At 45.0% G+C, this 27,102-nt stretch overlaps 1 protein-coding gene and 1 non-coding gene across 4 annotated transcripts in view; both read left to right on the top strand.

Moving 5' to 3' along the window:
- The window catches only part of LOC118372876 (rho GTPase-activating protein 26-like), a 173,404-nt gene that overhangs the window by 26,750 nt on the left and 119,552 nt on the right, over window positions 1-27,102 (top strand). The gene's annotated exons all lie outside the window — the stretch shown is intronic.
- Window positions 20,623-20,692, top strand: trnaa-ugc (transfer RNA alanine (anticodon UGC)). Its single transcript has one exon. It is a non-coding gene; the product is annotated as a tRNA-Ala (tRNA).

Genomic DNA, 27,102 nt, shown 5'->3' with positions numbered 1-27,102 from the left:
TCTTCCACCCTAGTCTCTCTCTGCAGTCCTCCATCCTAGTCCCTCTGCAGTCTTCCACCCTAGTCTCTCTCTGCAGTCTTCCACCCTACTACCTTCCAGGTTCACACCCTCTCCTCCTCCACAGCCTTTTGATGATTTAGGCCATTTCTCTCACTGCTGTGTCCAATCACAACCAGATTAGTCTTCCTCAGCACTGCTGCGTGTCATGCTGGGGTTATTTTTCTCCCTGTGTGTGTGTGTGTACTGTGTGTGTGTGTGTACTGTGTGTATGTGCACACTCCGTGGTGGGCTGGAGAGGGAAGAGCTGTCTTTGGCGCTGCCGGGCCAACTCAAACAAACCACAACACGCTGGCAGTCTGAGAGTGAGAGAGTGTGTGTGTATGCCTGAGTGTGTGTGTGAATGTGTGTGTATATGGCTGTGTGTGTATGCCTGAGTGTGTAGGTGAATGTGTGCGTGTATGACTGTGTGTGCGAGCTCCCAGACGTTTCCTACAGCCAGCTCCAAAAAGAACCCCCGCTAACAATATTTCATCCCCGGGCTGCCCTCTCTCTGCTGGGGTGATTGGGGAGGTGAGTGGGGAGGTGCAGGCAGGTGGATATATTGTTCCTATTTAAACTTAGTGGGTATCTGGGTGGAGGGGTTAGCAGTTCGCTAGTGTGGACCAGGGGCTGATGTTTGTAGAGAGGGGGAGACGGGGGGAGAGGGAGAGTAGGGAAGAGAGGTGAGGAGGTTAAAGTGTCTCCTACATCGTAGACTGACTGATCCTGAGCATCTCCTCTCCAACTGCCATGTTGTACCTTTAATCTCTCACTCCTTCACTATGGGAGATTCTCGTTTGTGCAAAAGACAGTCCTCTCTCCTCCGTCCTCTCTCCTCCATGACCCAGAAGTGGTGGAGTGGTCGGGGGGGTGTGACATTTCGTTAGTAGGCGAATGGAAGAGTGTTATCCCCTCCTGGATAGACACCTTTCATCAAGGATACTCATGTGTTATCTAACACGGAAATCCACCAAACCCCCTTTGAATCAGCTTTTGTTTAGATGAGAAAAACATTCACACGTTTAAAAACGATAGGCTACTTATTGGTTTATTTATAACATGTCTGGCACAACTAACTTCATTTGTTTTGAGCACTTTCCACATGTGTAAACAATATTTATTATGAGATCTTCCCCTGTAAACAACATTTATTATGGGATCTTCCCCTGTAAACAACATTTAGTATGGGATCCACCCCTGTAAACAACATTTAGTATGGGATCCACCCCTGTAAATAAGATTTAGTATGGGATCCACCCCTGTAAACAACATTGATTATGGGATCCACCCCTGTAAACAACATTTAGTATGGGATCCACCCCTGTAAACAACATTTATTATGGGATCCATCCCTGTAAACAACATTTATTATTAGATCTTCCCCTGTAAACAACATTTATTATGGGATCCACCCCTGTAAACAACATTTATTATGGGATCCACCCCTGTAAACAACATTTAGTATGGGCTCCACCCCTGTAAACAACATTTATTATGGGATCCACCCCTGTAAACAACATTTATTATGAGATCCATCCCTGTAAACAACATTTAGTATGGGATCTTCCCCTGTAAACAACATTTAGTATGGGATCCACCCCTGTAAACAACATTTATTATGGGATCCACCCCTGTAAACAACATTTATTATGGGATCCACCCCTGTAAACAACATTTATTATGAGATCTTCCCCTGTAAACAACATTTATTATGAGATCTTCCCCTGTAAACAACATTTATTATGGGATCTTCCCCTGTAAACAACATTTATTATGAGATCTTCCCCTGTAAACAACATTTATTATGAGATCTTCCCCTGTAAACAACATTTATTATGGGATCTTCCCCTGTAAACAACATTTATTATGGGATCCACCCCTGTAAACAACATTTATTATGATATCTTCCCCTGTAAACACCATTTATTATGGGATCTTCCCCTGTAAACAACATTTATTATGGGATCTTCCCCTGTAAACAAACTGTATTATGGGATCCACCCCTGTAAACAACATTAAGTATGGGATCCACCCCTGTAAACAAACTGTATTATGGGATCCACCCCTGTAAACAACATTTAGTATGGGATCCACCCCTGTAAACATTATTTTTGGAATCCACCCCTGTAAACAACATGTATTTGGGGATCCATCCCTGTAAACATTTATTATGGGATCCACCCTTGAAAATGACATGATTTATGGGATACACCCTGTAAACAACATGTATTTTGAGATCAACCCTTGTAAACAACATTAAGTATGGGATCCACCCCTGTAAACAACATTAGTTATGTGATCCACCCCTGTAAACAACATTAGTTATGTGATCCACCCCTGTAAACAACATTTAGTATGGGATCCACCCCTGTAAACAACATTTATTATGGGATCCACCCCTGTAAACAACATTTAGTATGGGATCCACCCCTGTAAACAACATGTATTATGAGATCTTCCCCTGTAAACAAACTGTATTATTGGATCTTCCCCTGTAAACAACATTTATTATTGGATCTTCCCCTGTAAACAACATTTATTATGAGATGTTCCCCTGTAAACAACATTTATTATGAGATCTTCCCCTGTAAACAACATTTATTATGGGATCCACCCCTGTAAACAACATTTATTATGATATCTTCCCCTGTAAACACCATTTATTATGAGATCTTCCCCTGTAAACAACATTTATTATGGGATCTTCCCCTGTAAACAAACTGTATTATTGGATCTTCCCCTGTAAACAACATTTATTATGGGATCTTCCCCTGTAAACAAACTGTATTATGGGATCTTCCCCTGTAAACAACATTTATTATGGGATCTTCCCTGTAAACAAACTGTATTATGGGATCCACCCCTGTAAACAACATTAAGTATGGGATCCACCCCTGTAAACAAACTGTATTATGGGATCCACCCCTGTAAACAACATTTAGTATGGGATCCACCCCTGTAAACATTATTTTTAGAATCCACCCCTGTAAACAACATGTATTATGGGATCTTCCCCTGTAAACAAACTGTATTATTGGATCTTCCCCTGTAAACAACATTTATTATGAGATGTTCCCCTGTAAACAACATTTATTATGGGATCTTCCCCTGTAAACAAACTGTATTATTGGATCTTCCCCTGTAAACAACATTTATTATGAGATGTTCCCCTGTAAACAACATTTATTATGGGATCTTCCCCTGTAAACAAACTGTATTATTGGATCTTCCCCTGTAAACAACATTTATTATGGGATCTTCCCCTGTAAACAAACTGTATTATGGGATCTTCCCCTGTAAACAAACTGTATTATTGGATCTTCCCCTGTAAACAACATTTATTATGAGATGTTCCCCTGTAAACAACATTTATTATGAGATCTTCCCCCTGTTTATCAACATTTATTATGGGATCTTCCCTGTAAACAACATTTATTATGGGATCTTCCCCTGTAAACAAACTGTATTATTGGATCTTCCCCTGTAAACAACATTTATTATGGGATCTTCCCCTGTAAACAAACTGTATTATGGGATCTTCCCCTGTAAACAACATTTATTATGGGATCTTCCCCTGTAAACAAACTGTATTATGGGATCCACCCCTGTAAACAACATTAAGTATGGGATCCACCCCTGTAAACAACATTAAGTATGGATCCACCCCTGTAAACAAACTGTATTATGGGATCCACCCCTGTAAACAACATTAAGTATGGGATCCACCCCTGTAAACAAACTGTATTATGGGATCCACCCCTGTAAACAACATTTAGTATGGGATCCACCCCTGTAAACATTATTTTTGGAATCCACCCCTGTAAACAACATGTATTATGGGATCTTCCCCTGTAAACAAACTGTATTATTGGATCTTCCCCTGTAAACAACATTTATTATGAGATGTTCCCCTGTAAACAACATTTATTATGGGATCTTCCCCTGTAAACAAACTGTATTATTGGATCTTCCCCTGTAAACAACATTTATTATGGGATCTTCCCCTGTAAACAACATTTATTATGAGATCTTCCCCTGTAAACAACATTTATTATGGGATCTTCCCCTGTAAACAACATTTATTATGGGATCCACCCCTGTAAACAACATTTATTATGATATCTTCCCCTGTAAACACCATTTATTATGGGATCTTCCCCTGTAAACAAACTGTATTATGGGATCTTCCCCTGTAAACAACATTTATTATGGGATCTTCCCCTGTAAACAAACTGTATTATGGGATCCACCCCTGTAAACAACATTAAGTATGGGATCCACCCCTGTAAACAAACTGTATTATGGGATCCACCCCTGTAAACAACATTTAGTATGGGATCCACCCCTGTAAACATTATTTTTGGAATCCACCCCTGTAAACAACATGTATTTGGGGATCCATCCCTGTAAACATTTATTATGGATCCACATTTATTTTGGGATCCACCCTTGAAAATGACATGATTTATGGGATACACCCCTGTAAACAACATGTATTTTGAGATCAACCCTTGTAAACAACATTAAGTATGGGATCCACCCCTGTAAACAACATTAGTTATGTGATCCACCCCTGTAAACAACATTAGTTATGTGATCCACCCCTGTAAACAACATTTAGTATGGGATCCACCCCTGTAAACAACATTTATTATGGGATCCACCCCTGTAAACAACATTTAGTATGGGATCCACCCCTGTAAACAACATGTATTATGAGATCTTCCCCTGTAAACAAACTGTATTATTGGATCTTCCCCTGTAAACAACATTTATTATGATATCTTCCCCTGTAAACACCATTTATTATGAGATCTTCCCCTGTAAACAACATTTATTATGAGATGTTCCCCTGTAAACAACATTTATTATGAGATCTTCCCCTGTAAACAACATTTATTATGGGATCTTCCCCTGTAAACAACATTTAGTATGGGATCTACCCCTGTAAACAGCATTTGTCTTGGGATCCGCCCCTGTAAATAGCATTTAGTATGGGATCTACCCCTGTAAACAACATTTGTCTTGGGATCCGCCCCTGTTAACAACATTGGTTTTGGGATCCACCCCTGTAAACAACATTAGTTATGGGATCCACCCCAGTAAATAACATTCATTATGGGATCCACCCCTGTAAACATTTATTTTGGGATCCACCCCTGTAAACCTCATTTGCCTAATGACATGCGAGTGGAGAAGGACCGAGGAGAGAGGGAGGATGGAGGAGAGAGGATGCAGGAGGTGAGGGAGGATGGAGGAGAGAGGATCCAGGAGGTGAGGGAGGATGGAGGAGAGAGGATGCAGGAGGTGAGGGAGGATGGAGGAGAGAGGATGCAGGAGGTGAGGGAGGATGGAGGAGAGAGGATGCAGGAGGTGGGGGAGGATGGAGGAGAGAGGATGCAGGAGGTGAGCAAATCTAATTGATGAAAAGCCATTGTGACAACACAGATCACTTTCTCATTGTCCCCTCATCAACTGGTCTTGGCATAGCCTAGCTTGGTCCCAGATCAGGTCAGGCTTAAAGCTGAAATCTGCCTAAGGGGAAACTGTTTGCCCCCAGCACATTTGTTATTGTTTTTTGTTTGTTTTTGTTACATATCTAACCCTGTCCACTGTCCCAGGCAGCTGTACATATCTAACCCTGTCCACTGTCCCAGGCAGCTGTACATATCTAACCCTGTCCACTGTCCCAGCCAGCTGTACATATCTAACCCTGTCCACTGTCCCAGGCAGCTGTACATATCTAACCCTGTCCACTGTCCCAGGCCAGCTGTACATATCTAACCCTGTCCACTGTCCCAGGCCAGCTGTACATATCTAACCCTGTCCACTGTCCCAGGCCAGCTGTACATATCTAACCCTGTCCACTGTCCCAGGCCAGCTGTACATATCTAACCCTGTCCACTGTCCCAGGCAGCTGTACATATCTAACCCTGTCCACTGTCCCAGGCCAGCTGTACATATTTAACCCTGTCCACGGTCCCAGGCAGCTGTACATATCTAACCCTGTCCACTGTCTCAGGCAGCTGTACATATCTAACCCTGTCCACTGTCCCAGGCAGCTGTACATATCTAACCCTGTCCACTGTCCCAGCCAGCTGTACATATCTAACCCTGTCCACTGTCCCAGCCAGCTGTACATATCTAACCCTGTCCACTGTCCCAGACCAGCTGTACATATCTAACCCTGTCCACTGTCCCAGGCCAGCTGTACATATCTAACCCTGTCCACTGTCCCAGCCAGCTGTACATATCTAACCCTGTCCACTGTCCCAGCCAGCTGTACATATCTAACCCTGTCCACTGTCCCAGGCCAGCTGTACATATCTAACCCTGTCCACTGTCCCAGCCAGCTGTACATATCTAACCCTGTCCACTGTCCCAGGCCAGCTGTACATATCTAACCCTGTCCACTGTCCCAGGCCAGCTGTACATATCTAACCCTGTCCACTGTCCCAGACCAGCTGTACATATCTAACCCTGTCCACTGTCCCAGACCAGCTGTACATATGGTAACCCTTGTCCACTGTCCCAGCCAGCTGTACATATCTAACCCTGTCCACTGTCCCAGCCAGCTGTACATATCTAACCCTGTCCACTGTCCCAGCCAGCTGTACATATCTAACCCTGTCCACTGTCCCAGCCAGCTGTACATATCTAACCCTGTCCACTGTCCCAGGCCAGCTGTACATATCTAACCCTGTCCACTGTCCCAGCCAGCTGTACATATCTAACCCTGTCCACTGTCCCAGACCAGCTGTACATATCTAACCCTGTCCACTGTCCCAGCCAGCTGTACATATCTAACCCTGTCCACTGTCCCAGACCAGCTGTACATATCTAACCCTGTCCACTGTCCCAGGCCAGCTGTACATATCTAACCCTGTCCACTGTCCCAGACCAGCTGTACATATCTAACCCTGTCCACTGTCCCAGACCAGCTGTACATATCTAACCCTGTCCACTGTCCCAGCCAGCTGTACATATCTAACCGTCTCTGGCTGTACTGTTATAATTAATGTGTAATGCTGCAGTCACTTGGTGTTTTGTTCTGAGTCTCTCTTTACTGTTGGTCTGTCATGCTGTAATGCCTGTCTCCTCTAACCAGCAGCCAGCAGACAGGGGTTGGAGCATGGGGTGGTGTGTGGGGTGGGGTGGTGTGTGTGGGGTGGTGGTGTGTGGGGTGGTGGTGTGGGGTGGTGGTGTGGGGTGGTGTGTGTGGGGTGGTGGTATGGGTTGGTGTGTGGGGTGGGGTGGTGTGTGTGGGGTGGTGGTGTGGGGTGGTGGTATGGGTTGGTGTGTGGGGTGGGGTGTGGGGTGTGTGGGGTGGTGGTGTGGGGTGGTGGTGTGTGGGGTGGTGTGTGGGGATGGGGTGGTGTGTGGGGTGGTGGTGTGTGGGTGGTGGTGTGTGGTGGTATGGGTTGGTGTGTGGGGTGGGGTGGTGTGTGTGGGGTGGTGTGTGGGGTGGTGGTGTGTGGGTGGTGTGTGTGGGGTGGTGTGTGTGGGGTGGTGTGTGGGGTGGTGGTGTGGGGTGGTGTGTGTGGGGTGGTGGTGTGGGGTGTGGGGTGGTGGTGTGGACTAGAGCAGTGTAGACAGGGAGGAGTGGTCTGATATTGGGTGTTGTGTGGTGATGCAGTCAAAGCCCGACAGGCAGGCATGTGCAGGGGTAGGAAGGGTAGGGAAGGCCAGCTCCGATTGGGTTATTATCAGTGCCAGGCCCCAGCCTCTCCCTCTCCCAACCTCACTCCTTCACCCATGCTGTCTGGCCAGAGAGAGAGAGAGATGGGAATACCAATGGCCTGCAGCAGCCACACCTCTGGGGAGTGAGAGATTCTTTTGTTTCCTGGTCCTCTGGGACTGCCATGCCTGGCACACTCTGCCTCACAGACCTGCTGTTTTTCGGGGAAGATGCAGCCAACGAGTAATTTGAATGCTTAATGCCCTCTCTCTCTCTTATGAATAATTGAAACGCTTAATGTCCTCTCTCTCTATTTTTTTCTCCTGCTGTGAGAGAGGGAGCACCGACAGGTCTGAAGAGGATCAAAGTGCATTCTGATTTACACACTCAAGATCTGTTTGAAGTGGGATTTCAGCATCATTATCTTCTTAACAACTCATTATTTGTATGTTCAGTAGAATGGAATCAATGAACCATCTTGCCAGGGCTGGGTATAGCTTGAGCTGACTGGACTGGTAATTGTCAGAACGAATTGGAAACGCACCAATACGATTGGTTGGTGTCGTGATGACACGTTCTCCAGACCTGTCACGCGGTGCCTCCGTGTTCACTGAGTCTCTTAACAGGCTTTAGACTAAGATGACTTGTTGTAGTGGACGTCTAGCAATAAAAGCAGTAGTGGTATCCTGCATCCCAAATGGCACCCTATTCCCTTTATAGTGCACTATTTTTGACCAGGACCCGTAGGTCATTTGAGGCACATCTATAGACCCTCTTCACTATAAATAGCGCCTCTTCACTATAAATAGCACTGGTCTGTCTGTGTGGATGGCTGAAAATGCAAAGATATTCAAGAATTCGTGTCACATTCATCACTCATGTGCCACTAATAATGTTTCATATACAATCTCACAACAGATTGCTATTGACTCTGTGGCCATATATGGACTTCTGCTCTGATTGGCTGTGAGTGAGCAAATCACTTCCTATTTGGCACTTCAGTACATATCAGTACATTGACGGCCTCACATCTCATGTTTGATTAGTAAATCCTACACATTGGATCTCTCCCAGAGCCGTACCCTCTGGCCCACTCGACGACCTCCCACTCCGCTCTAATCTTTCTCCAGTGCACTCTCTCTCGCGTCACATATCTGTCGCTGTCTTGTCTGACTGGACGTTGTGCACCTCCATTTGTAGTTCACTGCTCTGTATCTCTTCATGTCTGCCAGTATCCTGTCAGACTTCTTCAGTCTAACTCCCTGCTCTCTCCCCATGCTGTCAGCCTGCCCAACACAGTCTTCAGCCTTGCCCACCTCTCCTCACCACTCAAACGTACTACCCTGTCTCCTGTCAATCAGTCTAACTCGCTCCTGGCTTTCGTAAGCCTTGCCCTCCTGTTCTCTCTTTCCAGGCTCCGTCACACAGGCTTGGCTCACAATGAGAGCTGACGGAATGGGGTCTGGGGATCGCCTTGGCAACCAATCAGCCTGGAAATGGATGCTCTCTTTTCAGGTCAAGTGTCACACAAAGGACCACGGCTGTGTATGTATACATGTGCTGGAATACTGAGTTGAAGTACACCCAAATTAGCACCACTTGGCTACAATGTTTCAGACTGCATTTTACGGCAAACAGTCAAAATAAATTAATATATAACATACCATGAGGTCTGTGTTTGGACCATCTTAAAACTTTTGTCATAGAACATTCAGCCTATTATCAAGGTCTTTGAACTTGAACAATGTCCTCAGGCATTTTCCAAGAAACTGTTGCTGACACTGATGTTGCTAATGCCAGGAATGTTTCAGTGTTTCCAATGCTTTTCCGGTACAAACCCTTTGACTTCTTTAGAGTAAGAGCCATGTCGTGACTTTACTTTCATTCATCTGATGACAGTTCGTTGATTAGATAAATAACAATGTTTAATTGTTACCCAATTCAATTAATCATGTAACAATTAACTCATTAGGAATTTGGGGCACCACGAGAGCGGTCGATTAACCTTTTGAGGCACAATTTTTATGTTTGGAAAAATAACGTTCCCAAAGTAAACAGCCTATTTCTCAGGACCAGATGCTAGAATATGCATATAATTGACAGATTAGGATAGAAAACACTCTAAAATTTCCAAAAAATATTGTCTGTGAGTATAACATAACTGATATTGCAGGCGAAACCCTGAGAAATCAATTCAGGAAGTGGCTTCTATTTTGAAAAGTCCATGTTCCATAGCCTCCCATTGCTCCATTTAAAGGGATATAAACCAGATTCCTTTTCCTATTGTTCCTGTGTCAACAGTCTTCAGACATAGTTTCAGGCTTTTATTTTGAAAAATGAGCCAGAAAAATAACATCGCGTCAGGTGGTAACATGAGTTTACACAGTACATTTTAGAAACTATTCTCACAGTAATCATACACTTTTCACACGAACCACCGCCCTTTTGGAGTACGAAATCATTGTATTTACGTGTCAATGCCTTGGTTCGCTATTGGGCCTTTTCGCGGCACACTTGTAAGGCTCTGATTCACCCGTCTTTTCTACTGTTGTTCACTCTGGAAGATGCTCCTTCGAAGATAGGCTAGCCAGACTGTCCCATTGGTGATGAGAGTAGTAGAATACAGTGATTTGAGAAGAGTAGTAGAATGTTCCCACTTAAATTTGGTTTTCTAGATATTTGACTAAGGACAGCTAATCAGCTGTACCAGTGATTGTCTAAGAGGAGAGTTTTCTTCCCCACCTCGTGTTGGTATTCAGGGTTCAAACCACTGTACACACACAGCTGCAGCCTGGTAATGTTCTGGTCTAAATGTTCATTTCTTTACCAATCCTTTTATGCACTCTGGTTGAAAGGGACGGTTCCGTCAGGCCGACATGCTCTCTTTCCTCCCTTGTGGCGTGACTACTTACTGTGCCAAGTTTATAGTAGACAAATTATCTATTATGGCTCCTAAAATAACATTCCCATCTTAACAAAAATACATTCATCATTTCCTTATCTACAATGTAGAGGATGGAGAATTAGTACATGTCGTGTGTATACTGTTCAAGTTACAGTATGTCCTTAATAACACTTCTAATGACATCACAAAATAACATCCCATGTGACATTATCATTCTTTAGATCACCTCTGACCATTCCCCACGTACTTATGTTAGCAATATTGTTCCATTATTCACTTTTTGAACGTGTTAAAGTTTCAGCGGGAAACTCTGGAGACAAAGGAACATTCCTGTAGTGAATTTGGAGAGGGATGTTCTCTGGATCCCCTCTCTTTTCATTTATAATAGGGTGTGATCTGTCAACCCCCCAGCAGCTCCCTCCTCCCCATTTGTGGGTGAGAGAGGGTCTGGCTACCCTCATCCATTGCCAAGCTGATCTGACCCATTCGGATCCTCACAGGACAGTCATGACATACACATGATATACTACAACTGTAGGACACAACCAATTGGATTTGAGGTGGACTATTTTAGACCCAGGGCAATTCCATGGTTACAGAATTGCGCTGAGATTGAGATTTTTCACTTTAAAATTGATGGCAAACAAAACCATTGATTTAAAAGTTAAACAAATCACACAACTCTATGCACAATGACAACTAAAAATGTATACAGACAATTTTACAAAAGCACATTTACTAGAATAACTGTGCAGATGCAAAGTTTGGTAACAGAATTTTGGTAACTCATACAATTATTTTATGTGTCCACGTTTTCCAAAAACTCAGTTCAAGATCTACTTCGTATTAAGATTCAAAGATGTTTGCAGAAAGAATGGGGTGTCAGCTATGACATGACACATTGACTTTGAAAAAAATTGCTTAAACTACAGAAGGTGAAGTGGATTTACACCCTGTAACGGAATTGCGGTAACAGAATTTCATCATGGGTTCCTGATCCTTACTATACAGAAATGCACAATTATAAAAGAGTATAGTTCAGTACAGTAGAGTACAGTAGAGTATAGTTCAGTACAGTAGAGTATAGTTCAGTACAGTAGAGTATAGTTCAGCGCAGTAGAGTACAGTAGAGTATAGTTCAGTACAGTAGAGTATAGTTCAGTATAGTACAGTAGAGTATAGTTCAGTACAGTATAGTACAGTAGAGTATAGTTCAGTACAGTAGAGTATAGTTCAGCGCAGTAGAGTACAGTAGAGTATAGTTCAGTACACTAGAGTATAGTTCAGTACAGTATAGTACAGTAGAGTATAGTTCAGTACAGTATAGTACAGTAGAGTATAGTTCAGTACAGTAGAGTACAGTAGAGTATAGTTCAGTACAATAGAGTATAGTTCAGTACAGTAGAGTATAATTCAGTACAGTAGAGTATAGTTCAGTACAGTAGAGTACAGTAGAGTATAGTTCTGTACAGTAGAGTATAGTTCTGTACAGTAGAGTATAGTTCTGTACAGTACAGTGTAGTTCAGTCGAATATAGTTCAGTACAGTACAGTATAGTTCAGTACAGTAGAGTATAGTTCAGTACAGTAGAGTATAGTTCAGTACAGTATAGTTCAGTACAGTAGTTCAGTACAGTAGAGTATAGTTCAGTACAGTATAGTTCAGTACAGTAGAGTATAGTTCTGTACAGTAGAGTATAGTTCAGTACAGTACAGTGTAGTTTAGTACAGTACAGTGTAGTTTAGTACAGTACAGTATAGTTCAGTACAATAGAGTATAGAGTATAGCACCGTACTATAGTGTGCTCTACTGTACTGAACTATACCTTTCTTTATTGTACTCTACTGTGCTGTACTCTACTGTGCTGTACTGTGCTGTCCAAACTGTCCAAACTCTGTGATCTTGTCACACCCTGACCATAGTTTGCTTTGTATGTTTCTATGTTTTGGTTGGTCAGGGTGTGAGCTGAGTGGGCATTCTATGTTACATGTCTAGTTTGTCTAGTTCTATGTTTGGCCTGATATGGTTCTCAATCAGAGGCAGGTGTTCATCATTGTCTCTGATTGGGAACCATATTTAGGTAGCCTGTTTGGTGTTGGGTTTTGTGGGTGATTGTCCTTGTTACTGTCTCTGTGTTACTTTGCACCAGTATTAGGCTGTTTCCCGCCTCTCCGGCGCTGCCAGAGCCTTCCTCCTCTCCAGCGCTGCCGGAGTCTCCCACCTGTCCAGAGCTGCCGGAGCCCCTCTGCCCAGAGCTGCCAGTCCCCCTCTGCCCAGAGGCGCCAGTCCCCCTCTGCCCAGAGGCGCCAGTCCCCCTCTGCCCAGAGGCGCCAGTCCCCCTCTGCCCAGAGGCGCCAGTCCCCCTCTGCCCAGAGGCGCCAGTCCCCCTCTGCCCAGAGGCGCCAGTCCCCCTCTGCCCAGAGGCGCCAGTCCCCCTCTGCCCAGAGGCGCCAGACCCCCTCTGCCCAGAGGCGCCAGACCCCCTCTGTCCCGAGCAGCTGTCCCTCTGTCCCGAGCTGCCCCTCAGTCCAGTGGGGTCATTAAGTAGGGTCGCCGTGGTTCGGAGGCCACGGAAGCTAGTTGATGTTTTCTAAGACCACTTTTCCATCTGTTTGACCAGAAATCAAAGCCTTCACTTATTCAACATTTGTAGGATAGAAAGTAGTTGAAAAGGTGTATATGCTGCCTTAATTAAAAAAATATATACACTCTTTGCTTTTGTCACTTTAATTAAAAAAATATAGACTCTTAGCTTTCTTTTGACATCCTCCTATGAACTTCACGTTGGTACTCATGGGTCCTTTACATGGAAATGACCCAAAATCAACATGAAATATCCAAGGAGGCAGAGATGTCTTGCTAAGTCTCTGCGGTGACCTCCGTGTGAATGACCTCACTACTATGACCTGCTCCATGTGTGTGAGACAGGAGGAGCGTCTCGGAGTTGTTGCTATTCCTGTTGCATGTGTCACCAGAGAACTAAGACAACCTCCCACTCCAATGTTCTAGCTGTGTGTGAATACACTTGAATCCAGCACAAGCTGATCCCAGGGTTGTTGGATGACTGTTGAAAACCTACTGGGAAACCTGTTTTTTTTGTTGTCTAGTTTTGCACAGATAAATGTACTCTTTTTTTGTTTCTGCCTCCCAGAATGATTTAGGCCTAATATTTATGTATGTTACTAAGTGGCTGAAACCAATGTCAAGTTTGTGGGAGCTGGGGAGGTCGGCTAGTGAAATACAGCAACTCACCCCCCCAACAGAGCCTCACAGTGCTCTCTCCCCCTTCCTTCTCTCTCACCCTCTCTCTCCTATCAATTCAATTAAAGTGGCTTTATCCTTTCTCTCTCTCTCTCTCTCTCTCTCTCTCTCTCTCTCTCTCTCTCTCTCTCTCTCTCTCTCTCTCTCTCGTTCTCTTCTCTCTCCCCCTCCTTTCTCTCTTGCTGTCTGTCTCTCTTTCAATTCAAACACTCTCTATCTCTCTCTTCTCTCCTGTCTCTCTCTCTCTGCCGCCCCTTCTCTATTTTCTCTCTCTCCTTTTTCTCTCCCCTCTCTCTCTCTCTCTCTCTCTCTCTCATTCTGCTGTCCTGGAGCAGAACAAGCTTTTTGGGACCTTATGGATTTTCTGTTTTCAATAGTGGGGTTCACAGTTAAATGATTGCTGCTGCACCACATGAAACCTCATGATCGCACAGAGGAAATGGTTTCCACTTCTGTGGATCTCATGTTGAATGTTAATGTGCTGCTTGCCGCACTACTGTTTTTGTGGGAGTTGTTGGATGATTTTGTTCCTTTTATTAGAGAAAACCTCCCTGGTTTCTCTACTTGCTGTGTCAGCATCAGGTGTGGCAGAGCCAAAAACCCCGGAGAAAGAATTCCGTCTGCTAAAAAAAAGAAAACATCTTTCTGTTCTTCATGGTAGCCCTTTTTGTGCCTGTTGCTAGGAGACGGGAAGAGCTATGTGGCAGAACATTGAGCCTGGTTTCGGACAAGAGAAAAGACACGGAACAGAGGAAAGAGAGAAAGAGGAGAAACCTCTGGGGCTTACAGATATACAGTTCTTCTGTGTTCCTTCTGAACTTGGCTCTACCTGTTTACTTTAGTTCCCAATATCTGCCTTACATGCTCAATGTTTCCTAATTCTCTGGGCGTTCTAGCAGGCCCTTTGTGGTACTGGTCCTTTGTTTTCTTGGTTTGAGTGAGCCATTGTTAAAACTCTGTTTGGTTCCAAGGAACATTCTGTTTCTGATGAGGCTTCAATTTTCAGGGGGAAACAGCAAACGCTAAAATGGCTAACAGTCCTTTTCTCTTGAGTTATTTCCTGATTGACTGTCATTACACCCTGGGATTCTCTTTTTGTTTGTCATTAAAGCACTGGAAGAGCGTAGCAGTGAGAGTGATGTGTGTGTGTGTGTGTGTTTCCCTGTCAGTCTTTTCTATGTTGCTTCGCTGATGATAGTAATGAGGCAGGCAGGGTGTGACCCAATCTTCCCATGCCCCTCTTTCATCAGACAACAAACTGTAAACACACACACATTCCCATGCCTATAGTCTCCATGCTGACACATGCAGATGTGATGAAAGCCAGCTGTTCAGAGAGACAGACAAAGGGTTTGTTTCCAGTGTGTGTGTGTGTGTGTGTGTTCAAGGGTTCTCTTTTGTCCGCCGCAGCACTGTGTCAGAGGCTGCCCCGTTTGCTATTGTAACCAATCAAACATGTAGGTCACATTTTGATTAGCTGAACAAGGTTCCTGCATGTGTTTGTGGGCATGTGGTGAACTATCTGTCTGTGTGTGTGTCCTATCTTACATTTACATTTACATTTAAGTCATTTAGCAGATGCTCTTATCCAGAGCGACTTACAAATCTTCAAGTTCTGCCCTCTCCTTACCCTCTTAAAGGGGATGCCACACATTGTGTAACAGTGATCAAGTTTTAATAATTGTCTGTGTGTGTGTCCTGTCTTCAAGTTCTGCCCTCTCCTTACCCTCTTAAAGGGGATGCCACACACTGTGTAACAGTGATCAAGTTTTAATAATTGTCTGTGTGTGTGTCCTGTCTTCAAGTTCTGCCCTCTCCTTACCCTCTTAAAGGGGATGCCACACACTGTGTAACAGTGATCAAGTTTTAATAATTGGGTCATTATGACGTACACAACATGAACAAAAGTATGTGGAGATGCTCGTCCAACATCTCATTGCAAAATCAAGGGCATTAATAGGGAATTGGTGCCCCCTTTGCTGCTATAACAGCCTCCACTCTTCTGGGAAGGCTTGTTGGATCTTTGCTGCGGGGACTTGCTTCCATTCAGCCGCTTGGTGTGGGCTAGCCGCAAGAGCATTAGTGAGGTCGGGCACTGATGTTGAGCGATTGGGCCTGGCTCGCAGTGAGCGTTCCAATTCATCCCAAAGGTGTTCGATGGGGTTGAGGTCAAGGCTCTCTGCAGGCCAATAAAGTTGTTCCACACTGATCTCGATAAACCATTTCTGTATGGACCTCGCTTTGTGCACTGGAGCATTGTGATGCTGAAACAGGAAAAGGCCTCCCCCAAACTGTTGCCACAAAGTTGGAAGCACAGGATTGTCTAGAATGTCATTGTATGCTGTAGCGTTAAGATTTCCCTTCACTGGAACTAAGGGGCCTGAACCATGAAAAACAGCCCCAGACCATTACACCTTCACCACCAAAATTTACAGTTGGCACTAGCAGGTAGTGTTCTACTGGCATCCGCCAAACCCAGATTTGTCAGTCAGACTGCCAGATGGTGAAGCGTGATTCATCACTCCAGAGAACACATTTCCACTGCTCCAGAGTCCAATGACTTTCCCTTCTCATTAACATGTTTTCTATCAGCTGTGGTGCTCTCTCTCTCTTTCTCTCTCTTCCTCCCTCCCTCGCTCTTTCTCTCTCTCTATTTCTTTATCTCTGCCTGGCCTCAGGGAGTACACCTCAGGTCTATGTCTCACACTGCAGTCAAACCACCAGCAGAAATATTTACACAAGTGGGAGTAATTAGCATGTTATTGAGAGGTATGTGGAAATCACGGGTGTGGATTTGGGCCTGTGTGTGTCAGTGTGTGTGTGTAGTGTGTGTGTGTAGCGTGTTTGTGTGTCAGTGAGTGTGTAGCCTGGACACGTGCTAGCCCACACCAAGCCCACACCACCCCAATATTGGCTAGCCCACACCACCCCAACACTGGCTAGCCCACACCAAGCCCACACCACCCCAACACTGGCTAGCCCACACCAAGCCCACACCACCCCAACACTGGCTAGCCCACTCAAATGACTGCCTCACCTGGTTTACCAACTACTTCTCAGATAGAGTTCAGTGTGTAAAATCGGAGGGCCTGTTGTCCGGACCTCTGGCAGTCTCTATGGAGGTGCCACAGGATTCAATTCTCTGGCCGACTCTTTTCTCTGTATATATCAATGATGTTGCTCTTGCTGCTGGTGATTAGCTGATCCACCTCTATGGAGACGACACCATTCTGTATACATCTGGCCCTTCCTTGGACACTGTGCTAATTAACCTACAGACGAGCTTCAATGCCATACAACACTCCTTCCGCGGCCTCCAACTGCTTTTAAATACAAGTCAAACTAAGTGCATGCTCTTCAACCGATTGCTGCCCGCACCCTCCCGCCTGACTTGCGTCATTACTCTGGACGGTTCTGACTTAGAATATGTGGACAACTACAAATACCTAGGTGTCTGGTTAGACTGTAAACTCTCCTTCCAGACTCACATTAAGCGTCTCTAATCCAAAATTAAATCTAGAATGGGCTTCCTATTTCGCAACAAAGCTTCCTTCACTCATGCTGCCCAACATACTCTCGTAAAACTGACCATTCTACCGATCCTTGACTTCGGCGATGTCATTTACAAAATAGCCTCCAACACTCTACTCACCAAAGCCCCATATACTACTCACCACTGCGACCTGTATGCTCTCGTTGGCTGGCCCTCACTACATATTCGTCGCCAAACCCACTGGCCCCAGGTCATCTATAAGTCTGCCTCGTCTCAGCTCACTGGTCACCATAGCAACACCGGCTCCAGCAGGTATATTTCACTGGTCATCCCCAAAGCCAACAATTCATTTGGCCGCCTTTCCTTCCTTGCTGCCAATGACTGGAACGAATTGCAAAAATCACTGAAGCTGGAGTCACCATCCCAACACGGGCTAGCCCACACCAAGCCCACACCATCCCAACACGGGCTAGCCCACACCAAGCCCACACCATCCCAACACGGGCTAGCCCACACCAAGCCCACACCATCCCAACACGGGCTAGCCCACACCAAGCCCACACCATCCCAACACGGGCTAGCCCACACCAAGCCCACACCATCCCAACACGGGCTAGCCCACACCAAGCCCACACCATCCCAACACGGGCTTGCCCACACCAAGCCAACACGGGCTAGCCCACACCAAGCTCAGCTAGAGGCGGGGGATCTCTGCTCTTTCTCGCCTCTGCTCTCTGGTTGGGCAAGGTTGTAGGGTGAAGCCACTGTACTCCCCTCAGTACTTGGGAGCTACTAGTAGTGGGGAGGAGGGGAGAGGGAGTAAGGCGCACTGGACTTTGAGTATTTTGGCAAGACCTGAGTGTTGAAAGTTCTGCACTGCACATTGACCCTGGCTGGTGATAATGGGAAATATGACTTCCATTCCTTCTACCTTCCCTCATGCCTGATGAAGGCAGTGACGCTACCCTCTCAATACCCTCTCACTACCCTTTCATTTCCCTCTAACTACACTCTCACTACCCTACCACTATCCTCTCACTATCACTACCCTCTCACTACCCTTTCATTTCCCTCTAACTACACTCTCACTACCCTACCACTATCCTCTCACTATCACTACCCTCTCACTACCCTTTCATTTCCCTCTAACTACACTCTCACTATCACTACCCTCTCACTATCACTACCCTCTCACTATCACTACCCTCTCACTACCCTCTCACTACCCTCACTACCCTCTCACTATCACTACCCTCTCACTACCCTCTCACTATGACTACCCTCTCACTACCCTATAACTACCATCTCACTACCCTCTCACTACCCTCTCACTATAACTACCATCTCACTACCCTCACTACCCTCTCACTATCACTACCCTCTCACTACTCTCTCACTACCCTCTCACTATCACTACCCTCTCACTATGACTACCCTCTCACTACTCTCTCACTATCACTACCCTCTCACTATCACTACCCTCTCACTATAACTACCCTCTCACTACTCTCTCACTACCCTCTCACTACACCCTTTCCACCCTCTTACTACCCTATTACTATCACTACCATCTTCCTCTCACTACCCTCTCACTACCATACACTACCCTCTCACTACCCTCTCACTACCCTCTCCCTCTCACTACCCTCTCACTATCACTACCCTCTCACTATCACTACCCTCTTCCTCTCACTACCCTCTCACTATCACTACCCTCTCCCTATCACTACCCTCTCACTATCACTACCCTCTCACTACCCTACACTACCCTCTCACTACCCTATCACCACCCTATCACTACCCTCTCACTATCACTACCCTATCACTACCCTACACTACCCTCTCACTATCACTACCCTCTCACTACCCATTAACTACCCTATCACTACCCTTTCACTATCACTACCCTCTCACTACCCTCTCACTATCACTACCCTTTCACTACCCTATCACTACCCTCTCACTATCACTACCCTCCCACTGTCACTACCCTCTCACTACCCTTTCACTACCCTATTACTACCCTCTCACTATCACTACCCTCCACTACCCTCTCACTATCACTACCCTATCACTACCCTCCCACTCTCACTACCCTTTCACTACCCTTTCACTACCCTATCACTACCCTATCACTACCCTATCACTACCCTATCATTATCACTACCCTCTCACTACCCTATCACTATCACTACCCTTTCACTACCCTATCACTACCCTCTCACTATCACTACCCTCCCACTGTCACTACCCTCTCACTACCCTTTCACTACCCTATTACTACCCTCTCACTACCCTACACTACCCTCTCACTACCCTATCACCACCCTATCACTACCCTCTCACTATCACTACCCTATCACTACCCTCTCACTACCCTACACTACCCTCTCACTACCCTCTCACTACCCTCTCACTACCCTCTCACTACCCTCCCTTACCTCGTGAATGAATATCCCAGAGGCCTCTACATTATGGACAATGTAAATGTATGAAAACCATTATCAAAACAGGTTTTTTAATTCACATTCATCACAAAAAATAAGGTATGATATTATTTTGTTAATCACCTGTATAATTACATTTTTTTTGATTGCCAGACTCCCCAGCTACAACTCTGATGAATATAACAGGAAAGTTGTTACGTCACCATGCACAGCAACATCATTCTGGCTATAGATACGGAGAACATCAACACCTTAACATCAACACGCCAGAGGATCTATCCATCGGACTTGGGGCTCTGCTGGGAGTTTATCTCATTTAGATGTTTTACTTCTGCTTTGCCACTAAAATCATAATGAACACTGACAACTATAATATTGTGTTATTGTTGTTATTGTGGTTATTGTTATGCATATTATTAATAAGGGGGTTTGTTCAAAAATGTTCCACCACAGTTTCAAGTTGATTTTTAGTTTCGATATATCGTCAAAAATAGTCTGCTGACATGTAACTGTATCTGTTTGTTTACCATCACTACTGTTAGGTAGAGCACGAAGTTACGCATTTCACTGTACTTGTGACAATAAAACTTGAACTTGATAGTTTTGCTTCAGGAAATCAGTTACTAGAGAGAGAGAGGGAGCGAATCAGAAAGTAGCTGTCAGACTGGGCATCTGGATTAGATTACAGGATTAGAACCAGGTACATTCTCTGAGATCCTAATGTTAACTCTGATTATCTGGAGGTATGAACATGACTATGATATCAACACGTCTAGATGGCATGCAGGGCTCATGATGAGTGTGGCTCAGTTGGTAGAGCATGGTGCTTGCAACGCCAGGGTTGTGGGTTCAATTCCCATGGGGGACCAGTAGAAAATGTATTGCACTCACTACTGTAAGTAGCTGTGAATAAGAGTGTCTGCTAAATTACTTAAATGTCAATATTACTGCAAGATAAATGCACTAGGGTTGGGACTGGGGGTGTATCAGGTTGGGACTGGGGGTATATCATGTTGGGACTGGGGGTATATCATGTTGGGACTGGGGGTGTATCAGGTTGGGACTGGGGGTGTATCAGGTTGGGACTGGGAGTATATCATGTTGGGACTGGGGGTATATCAGGTTGGGACTGGGGGTGTATCAGGTTGGGACTGGGGGTATATCATGTTGGGACTGGGGGTATATCATGTTGGGACTGGGGGTGTATCGGGTTGGGACTGGGGTGTATCAGGTTGGGACTGGGGGTGTATCAGGTTGGGACTGGGGGTGTATCGGGGTGGGACTGGGGGTGTATCATTTTGGGACTGGGGGTGTATCATGTTGGGACTGGGGGTGTATCATGTTGTGACTGGGGTGTATCAGGTTGGGACTGGGGGTGTATCAGGTTGGGACTGGGGGTGTATCATGTTGGGACTGGGGGTATATCATGTTGGGACTGGGGGTATATCATGTTGGGACTGGGGTGTATCAGGTTGGGACTGGGGGTGTATCAGGTTGGGACTGGGGGTGTATCATGTTGGGACTGGGAGTATATCATGTTGGGACTGGGGGTATATCAGGTTGGGACTGGGGGTGTATCAGGTTGGGACTGGGGGTATATCATGTTGGGACTGGGGGTATATCATGTTGGGACTGGGGGTGTATCGGGTTGGGACTGGGGGTGTATCATGTTGGGACTGGGGGTGTATCAGGTTGGGACTGGGGGTGTATCGGGGTGGGACTGGGGGTGTATCATTTTGGGACTGGGGGTGTATCATGTTGGGACTGGGGGTGTATCATGTTGTGACTGGGGGTGTATCAGGTTGGGACTGGGGGTGTATCAGGTTGGGACTGGGGGTGTATCATGTTGGGACTGGGGGTATATCATGTTGGGACTGGGGGTGTATCATGTTGTGACTGGGGGTGTATCAGGTTGGGACTGGGGGTGTATCAGGTTGGGACTGGGGGTATATCATGTTGGGACTGGGGGTGTATCATGTTGGGACTGGGGGTGTATCATGTTGGGACTGGGGGTGTATCGGGGTGGGACTGGGGGTGTATCATTTTGGGACTGGGGGTGTATCATGTTGGGACTGGGGGTGTATCATGTTGTGACTGGGGGTGTATCATGTTGGGACTGGGGGTGTATCATGTTGTGACTGGGGGTGTATCAGGTTGGGACTGGGGGTATATCATGTTGGGACTGGGGGTGTATCAGGTTGGGACTGGGGGTATATCATGTTGGGACTGGGGGTATATCATGTTGGGACTGGGGGGTGTATCAGGTTGGGACTGGGGGTGTATCATGTTGGGACTGGGGGTGTATCATGTTGGGACTGGGGGTGTATCATGTTGTGACTGGGGGTGTATCAGGTTGGGACTGGGGGTGTATCAGGTTGGGACTGGGTGTATATCATGTTGTTCTCTTTCAATGACACAGTTTGACCTCCGCCATCCTGTGGTAAGTTAGGGGATGTCCCTGTGTCTTACTTCTGGGGTAAGGTCATAAGCACACAAAATGGGAGAATCTCCATTGCATACTCCTCTGTCCTCGCCTCCTTCTCAAAACCCATTGGAGAATAAGGTAATAGGGGAGGGACCTATGTAAGGACGCGAGGAGTATGCATTGGAGATCCTCCTAGTGAGTGCAGAGCAGAGGCCCAGCATTGACTTGACTTTGCAATTCATATGTGTGTGTGTGTGTGTGTGTGTGTGTGTGTGTGTGTGTGTGTGTGTGTGTGTGTGTGTGTGTGTGTGTGTGTGTGTGTGTGTGTGTGTGTGTGTGTGTGTGTGTGTGTGCTGGCATGGTCTGTGACTCATACAGCTGACAGAACAATGACTCCTGACCCCTAGCTTTCCTGTTGACAAGGGGCCACCTGCCACCTCCCAGAGGTGGAATACTTTCATTTCCACTCCTCTTGCCTCACATTTGTCTCTGAGAACAGCTGAGAGACCTCCGTTTCCTCCCTGGGCGACGTTTCAGGAACACGTGTTGTCTGTCTCCAGATCAGTGCCTATCCTCATTCTGACAAACAGATGGAAATTAAAGGACTCAAAGTTCTGCCGTGGGCTGCGTCTCAAGGGTTGTCTGCTCTCTCTCTCTCTCTCTCTCTCTCTCTCTCTCTCTCTCTCTCTCTCTCTCTCTCTCTCTCTCTCTCTCTCTCTCTGTCTCTCTCTCTCCCTCTCTCTGTCTCTCTCTCTCTCTCTGTCTCTCTCTCTCTCTCTCTCTCTCTCTCTCTCTCTCTCTCTCTCTCTCTCTCCCTCTCTCTCAATTCAATTCAATTCAATTCAATTCAAGGGCTTTATTGGCATGGGAAACATGTGTTAACATTGCCAAAGCAAGTGAGGTAGACAACATACAAAGTGAATATATAAAGTGAAAAACAACAAAAATTAACAGTAAACATTACACATAACAGTTTCAAAACAGTAAAGACATTACAAATGTCATATTATATATATATATATATATATATATATATACATATACATACATACATACATGTATGTATATATATATATACACATATACATATATATATACATGTACACATATATATATACACACATATATATATACATACACATATACATACACAATGTACAAATAATTAAAGGACACAAGATAAAATAAATAAGCATAAATATGGGTTGTATTTACAATGGTGTTTGTTCTTCACTGGTTGCCCTTTTCTCGTGGCAACAGGTCACAAATCTTGCTGCTGTGATGGCACACTGTGGAATTTCACCCAGTAGATATGGGAGTTTTTCAAAATTGGATATGTTTTCGAATTCTTTGTGGATCTGTGTGATCTGGGGAAATATGTCTCTCTAATATGGTCATACATTGGGCAGGAGGTTAGGAAGTGCAGCTCAGTTTCCACCTCATTTTGTGGGCAGTGAGCACATAGCCTGTCTTCTCTTGAGAGCCATGTCTGCCTACGGCGGCCTTTCTCAATAGCAAGGCTATGCTCACTGAGTCTGTACATAGTCAAAGCTTTCCTTAATTTTGGGTCAGTCACAGTGGTCAGGTATTCTGCCGCTGTGTACTCTCTGTGTAGGGCCAAATAGCATTCTAGTTTGCTCTGTTTTTTGTTAATTCTTTCCAATGTGTTAAGTAATTATCTTTTGTTTTCTCATGATTTGGTTGGGTCTAATTGTGCTGTTGTCCTGGGGCTCTGTAGGGTGTGTTTGTGTTTGTGAACAGAGCCCCAGGACCAGTTTGCTTAGGGACTCTTCTCCAGGTTCATCTCTCTGTTTGTGATGGCTTTGTTATGGAAGGTTTGTGAATCGCTTCCTTTTAGGTGGTTGTAGAATTTAATGGCTCTTTTCTGGATTTTGATAATTAGTGGGTATCGGCCTAATTCTGCTCTGCATGCATTATTTGGTGTTTTACGTTGTACACGGAGGATATTTTTGCAGAATTCTGCGTGCAGAGTCTCAATTTGGTGTTTGTCCCATTTTGTGAAGTCTTGGTTGGTGAGCGGACCCCAGACCTCACAACCATAAAGGGCAATGGGCTCTATGACTGATTCAAGTATTTTTAGCCAAATCCTAATTGGTATGTTGAAATTTATGTTTCTTTTGATGGCATAGAATGCCCTTCTTGCCTTGTCTCTCAGATCGTTCACACCTTTGTGGAAGTTACCTGTGGCGCTGATGTTTAGGCCAAGGTATGTATAGTTTTTGTGTGCTCTAGGGCAACAGTGTCGAGATGGAATTTGTATTTGTGGTCCTGGTGACTCGACCTTTTTGGAACACCATTATTTTGGTCTTACTGAGATTTACTGTCAGGGCCCAGGTCTGACAGAATCTGTGCATAAGATCTAGGTGCTGCTGTAGGCCCTCCTTGGTTGGTGACAGAAGCACCAGATCATCAGCAAACAGCAGACATTTGACTTCGGATTCTAGCAGGGGAGGCCGGGTGCTGCAGACTTTTCTAGTGCCCGCGCCAGTTCGTTGATATATATGTTGAAGAGGGTGGGGCTTAAGCTGCATCCCTGTCTAACCCCACGACCCTGTGTGAAGAAATGTGTGTGTTTTTGCCAATTTTAACCGCACACTTGTTGTTTGTGTACATGGATTTTATAATGTCATATGTTTTACCCCAACACCACTTTCCATCAGTTTGTATAGCAGACCCTCATGCCAAATTGAGTCGAAGGCTTTTTGAAATCAACAAAGCATGAGAAGACTTTGCCTTTGTTTTGGTTTGTTTGGTTGTCAATTAAGGTGTGCAGGGTGAATACATGGTCTGTTGTACGGTAATTTGGTAAAAAGCCAATTTGACATTTGCTCAGTACATTGTTTTCATTGAGGAAATGTACGAGTCTGCTGTTAATAATAATGCAGAGGATTTTCCCAAGGTTACTGTTGACACATATTCCACGGTAGTTATTGGGGTCAAATTTGTCTCCACTTTTGTGGATTGGGGTGATCAGTCCTTGGTTCCAAATATTGGGGAAGATGCCAGAGCTAAGTATGATGTTAAAGAGTTTTAGTATAGCCAGTTGGAATTTGTTGTCTGTATATTTGATCATTTCATTGAGGATACCATCGACACCACAGGCCTTTTTGGGTTGGAGGGTTTTTATTTTGTCCTTTAACTCATTCAATGTAATTGGAGAATCCAGTGGGTTCTGGTAGTCTTTAATAGTTGATTCTAAGATCTGTAGTTGATCATGTATATGTTTTTGCTCTTTGTTCTTTGTTATAGAACCAAAAGATTGGAGAAGTGGTTTACCCAGACATCTCCATTTTGGATAGATAATTCTTCGTGTTGTTGTTTGTTTAGTGTTTTCCAATTTTCCCAGAAGTGGTTAGAGTCTATGGATTCTTCAATTGCATTGAGCTGATTTCTGACATGCTGTTCCTTCTTTTTCCGTAGTGTGTTTCTGTATTGTTTTAGTGATTCACCATAGTGAAGGCGTAGACTCAGGTTTTCCGGGTCTCTATGTTTTTGGTTGGACAGGTTTCTCAATTTCTTTCTTAGATTTTTGCATTCCTCATCAAACCATTTGTCATTATTGTTAATTTTCTTCGGTTTTCTATTTGAGATTTTTAGATTTGATAGGGAAGCTGAGAGGTCAAATATACTGTTAAGATTTTCTACTGCCAAGTTTACACCTTCACTATTACAGTGGAACGTTTTACCCAGGAAATTGTCTAAAAGGGATTGAATTTGTTGTTGCCTAATTGTTTTTTGGTAGGTTTCAAACTGCATTCCTTCCACCTATAGCATTTCTTAATGTTACTCAGTTCCTTTGGCTTTGATGCCTCGTGGTTGAGTATTGCTCTGTTTAAGTAGACTGTGATTTTGCTGTGGTCTGATAGGGGTGTTAGTGGACTGACTGTGAACGCTCTGAGAGATTCTGGGTTGAGGTCAGTGATAAAGTAGTCTACAGTACTACTGCCAAGAGATGAGCTATAGGTGTATCTACCATAGGAGTCCCTCGAAGCCTACCGTTGACTATGTACATACCCAGCGTGCGACAGAGCTGCAGGAGTTGTGACCCGTTTTTGTTGGTTATGTTGTCATAGTTGTGCCTAGGGGGGCATATGTGGGAGGGGATGCTGTCACCTCCAGGCAGATGTTTGTCCCCCTGTGTGCTGAGGGTGTCAGGTTCTTGTCCGGTTCTGGCATTTAGGTCGCCACAGACTAGTACATGTCCCTGGGCCTGGAAATGATTGATTTCGCCCTCCAGGATGGAGAAGCTGTCTTCATTAAAATATGGGGATTCTAGTGGGGGGATATAGGTAGCACACAGGAGGACATTTTTCTCTGTTAGGATAATTTCCTTTTGAATTTCTAGCCAAATGTAGAATGTTCCTGTTTTGATTAATTTAATGGAGTGAGTTAGGTCTGCTCTATACCAAATTAGCATACCCCTGAGTCCCTTCCCTGTTTCACACCTGGTAGTTTGGTGGATGGGACTACCAGCTCTCTGTAACCTAGAGGGCAACCAGTGGGTCCGTCTCCTCTATACCAGGTTTCTTGCAGGATGACAATGTCTGTGTTACCGATTTCTTTGGTGAAGTCCGGGTTTCTGCTCTTTAGGCCAAAGGCAGATGACCTCAGGCCTTGGATATTCCAGGATGATATAGTGAAGGCTTTTTGTTCCATAGAATGTCCAATGTTGTTGGTCGTGTGGTTTGGCCTCAGGCCAGTAAGTGTGAGCAGAGCCTGCTGAGCATCTGGTACATGCTATTGGCTTGGGCGAGTGTGAGAGTGGGGGTTGGGACTGTTTGCCCGCTCACTACCTGGGCGTATGTGTGGCTTCCATGTTGAGGCCCTCTTTGC

The sequence above is a fragment of the Oncorhynchus keta genome, chromosome 11 (genome assembly GCF_023373465.1).
Source record: "Oncorhynchus keta strain PuntledgeMale-10-30-2019 chromosome 11, Oket_V2, whole genome shotgun sequence".
NCBI lineage: Eukaryota > Metazoa > Chordata > Actinopteri > Salmoniformes > Salmonidae > Oncorhynchus > Oncorhynchus keta.
The sequence above is the reverse complement of the archived record's forward strand: the minus strand, read 5'-3'. Positions and strand labels throughout refer to the sequence as shown.